Genomic DNA, 4683 nt, shown 5'->3' with positions numbered 1-4683 from the left:
AATTTGTGAAATTAAGCTAAGCTAATTAAATATCTAAATGTATATCTTTTTTTGTTTTAATTGCTTGCAAGAAAAAACAATGCCATTATTTTCAGAAAAACTTATATTTTAAAAAAATTATTCAAAGATTATCACCCACTTTCTGTAAGACGTATGACGAGACGCGATAAGATATTCTTCAAAAGTTTTGTTGTTTTAAGTAAAGAATGTCAAGTTTTCTTAATTTTTTTTGAAACTTTACTTTATTTATTTCAAAAATCTGACTTTTGAAGAATTTTCTATCTCGTAAAATAACTTACAATTTACTTTACATATTTATAAAAGAAACAAACTTTAATTAAGTGTCAGGTACATATTTAAATGAAATCAAAATTCAAATAAAAAATGTCAAATCAAAATTTGAGACTCGATGTATTTGTTAAAAACTGATAAATCATAAACATAATATAAATCGCGTAAACAGTCCAGTATTAAATTACGCGTCGCTTATATTGATATATTTTTCTGAAAACTTATTTGCAAGAATTGCAAAAATCAGTTTTGCAATATTTGTTAGGCAAGTGTAAGAACATGATTTTTTTTAAGTTTAAAAAAAAGGGTCAAAAAAAAGGTGCATAATATCTTAAAAAGAGCAATTTTATGCACAAAGGTGTCAAAACGGGAACACTGGTATGGATTTGAACCTATTATGGTTCAAAAAAATAAATACGAGTATAAATCCTGCTTTTAATATTTATTTACATATATTGAGCTTTTTTTTTAAAAAAATTTTTTTAATAATTTTTATAAATAAAACAGAAAATTTACAATGAGTTTTTAATTTTATTTATTTTTTTTTGTTTTTTTTAATGTTTATTACCAAATTTTTTACGTTTTAAAATTTCCTTAATTCGTTTTAATTTTAATTTAGAATCGCACTTAATTTTACTTAGTATGATTAACTCGTTTATTACTTTCTTATTTTTTCCTTTCAACATTTTCTTTTGAATTATATTGGTTTTTACGGCATAGAAAATAGTTTCGGTAGATTCAAATACATGTTAATATACATATTATTATTTTATATTATATGTTTGAAGTGTTATTGTATCTCTTGGACTTGGATTTTTTGGCAAATAATTTTGTTGTATAACACAGTTTTCTTTCACTTAAAGTAAATTAGGAGAAAACACAAATATTAACGTATAATAATTGTTATGCATATAAAATATTATTTCATATTTTTTAAATTATTATTTAGAAATACTATTTTTACTTAATACAGGTGCATCTGATTCCAGATCTTTATTTTCATTTTCTAGTATTTCTACAACAGGAAAAATTTATTTTTGATTTGAATTAGCAATTATCAACTATGTATGTAAATATGTATATTAACTGGAATATGCAGAGTGGGATATGAGTCCCCGTTTAAAGTTAGTTTTTTACTTAAATTTTCATATATTTCCAGGTCACTCCATTCTTTGGGTATTCCTGGAATCCTATTTATTAAAAAATTCAATGTTTTTTCTTGGACTACGAAATATATGTTTTGACAATGTTTGTCCAATTCTATATGGAATACAACATTTATAGCGCATATTTATTTATTTTTTTTATTTAACACACAATAACACTTTTTTTATAAGTTATATAAACTATTTATCCACATTAATATATTAAACAGAAATTTTCTAATTTTTTATTTAAATTTTCTTTTTTTGATTTGAATATTTTTTTTTTTTTTTTATATTTATCAATATAAGAAAGGAATATTAAAATCGTAACCAATGTCGCCAAGCTTTTTGATTTAAAAAAAATTGGTCGAAATTGGCATATCGTGGAAAGGAGCAATTAAAGGTATTAAATAGCTCTTTTTTGAAATCTTAAAAATATTTTTTGTATAGTTATAAATCTTAAATAATTAAAAATTTTACTTTTGCAGATTTCTTTAACAAAAAATTATTTCTATACTATGATTTCTTTCTTATTTCGTAGCATAAATAAAATTTTAATATTGCTTTAGAACTTTAGACATCCTATGATTTCCGAGTGTACATTTTTTATCATTTACACTTTTATTTTTCGTTAACACTTTTATTTGTCAAAGATATTTTGAATTTTTTAAACAACTTTTAAACAACTCCGACAAATTAAAAGCGTGAACTTGCCCATTCCACACTTTTAATTTGTCGAAGATATTTTGCATTAATTCTTATATGTTTGCACTGGTTATTTGAAATACCCAAAATTTTTTTTCAATATAAAGGTGGTTTCAGTAAAGTTTTGTAATAAAAGGAAAATAGATTTTGGTGAATTTAATCAATAAAAATTTTTCAATTTAAAGTTTATTTTAATTTTTTTGCGTAATTTAACTCTGTACCCCTTTAAATGACAATGAGGAAGCTGTGTAGGTATCGATTGAATTTTTATAAATTTTAAAAAATATATTTTTAATTAAAATGTTTTTTGAATTAAAACTTCCCTTTTTAGTTTTTTTTATAAATTATTAATTATTTATTTTTATAAAAATTTTTTTAGGTATTTTTAGATGTAAATAACTTAAAACACAAAAGGACAGAGATAATTTTTTCTTCATATAAACTCTAGATACATTTTTTTTAAATCCATAAAAGGAAAATGAGAGTTGCCCTCTCTACACGGTGGCTTTATACTAACCAGGGTAAACTCTATCATTACATTACCCAAATCACTTGAATTTTAAAATTAGCCACACTTTCAAAAAGTCGTTTAATATCCGTGACTTCAACAATGCTTTCTAAAAAGTTTAAGTACGGTATTAATACGAATGTACATCCGCCTCAGAACTTTCAATACCTTTACATTTGATGGAAGTTTTGATGGAACACAACCTTTACAATATTAATACATACCTTGAAGTTTTCAATTTAAAGTTCTATGCAAATTTTAATTTTTAACAAACGTTGCCACATCATTAAAAACATAGCATTTTTATGCTGCATTTTAGGAAAAAACTTAATAACTAGCACTTGATTGCTGAAAATATATACTAGTTTATTTAATTGGTTTATTCTGGCAACGTTTATATGACATGTATAAAAAAAGCGTGCTCGATTTTTCCGATACCCGATTTACTTTTTTTTACGTGTCCAGTACGTATAAACGCATTTAGGAAAAGTGTACAATGTCAACAGCTTTTACTAAACTTTGTGGAAAGTGATACTTTGTAAAGTTTACGTTGCAAGCGCATTATTGAGGTCACGGATTTTATGATAAAAATCATTCCCAATTTGACGTTCTTAATTTTGGTACAATCTGGATTTTTAACTTTGTACCATTATGACAAAAACAAGCGAAATTTACGCCAACTTGGCATTTTTGCAGACCAAGATTTCAGTTATGCATTGAAAAACGAATAGGAGAGAAACATCAAAATGTAAGTGGAAAATTATTTTTTTTTGCAATTGAAGGTACACAGAATTACACTAGAATTGACAGTCTATGTTATATAATTATTTACCAAAATTTTTAACAAAAAGTAAATTGCATATTCTGCGTAAAAATTTTGCAGTTTTGGTTGGCGCCCATTTTTTGCATGATCAACAAATTTTTGAACAATCATGATTGATAAAGATTTGGGTGGCTAACTTAGATAAGTGCACAGGATGGTTTAGTAATTAGTGTTTTAACGTTTACCATCGTTTGGGTAAAATAGGTAAAGTTTTTTTTTTGAAGTAGCTGTCGTCAAATCTCAGCAGCTTCCAGAATGCAGGGATTTTAACGAATTTTCCCGAAATTTCTACTTTTTCAAGTACATACTTATTAGAAAGTTGCTTATTACTTGACTAACTTCCCTTTAGACAAAGTTGGAAGCTTCAAGCAAAGAATTTTTAAAAGGGAAAGTAAACGACACCAGCATATCTACATAAATATATTATATGATTTTGTAATTTATGTCTTTTCGGATTATAACCAAAACGAATATATCTGCAGCTCTCTAGTTATGCCATTTTTTTCTAGAAATTATCAAATCATCCTTGAAATTATGTGCCACCTTATGCGTAACATCTTGTATATGTGTAAAAATATAATTTATACATACTTATGTAAATATACGAATATACATATGTATGTACTTATGCTACCAATAACATGTACATACATTTATGTTTCCCCAATAAGACCGTATATAAGATACAGGAGGCAGTAAAAGTCAGTTACCAAAAATATATAAAATTTGCAGCAACCTGATAAATAATACAGATATGAATAAATTCAGTTGGTTAAATTAACAGGTTCGTTTAGACTATACATATATGTACGTAAGTTCGGTTCGGGAAAATATTTTCTTACATAGTTCAAGAATGCTTAATAAAATGTATGTTTGCATGTATGTATCTGCATATGAATATACTTATACTGGTAGTGGTTACATGTAAATATATGTATATTGTATGTGTACATACATATTTTAACGACAAATTAAAGAAAACAAAAACTGAAAATCAAAAAATAATAAGCTAAAACGCTACAAAAAACGGTATTTTGCCCCACCATTGAATTGTAGATACATAAGTATATTAAGAAGAAAGAAAACTTGTTATTACCTATACTTACTTATATTAATAAAACTGCTGTGATTTCAGTAATGTTGGTTAACAAATTTTAAAAGAAAATCAGTCTACTTTTATATGCGATTACTATTTGACTAAAAAAATGCAA

This window comes from Condylostylus longicornis, unplaced genomic scaffold (genome assembly GCF_029603195.1).
Source record: "Condylostylus longicornis isolate FDR11 unplaced genomic scaffold, ASM2960319v2 ptg000131l, whole genome shotgun sequence".
NCBI lineage: Eukaryota > Metazoa > Arthropoda > Insecta > Diptera > Dolichopodidae > Condylostylus > Condylostylus longicornis.
Note: the sequence above shows the minus strand (reverse complement) of the source record.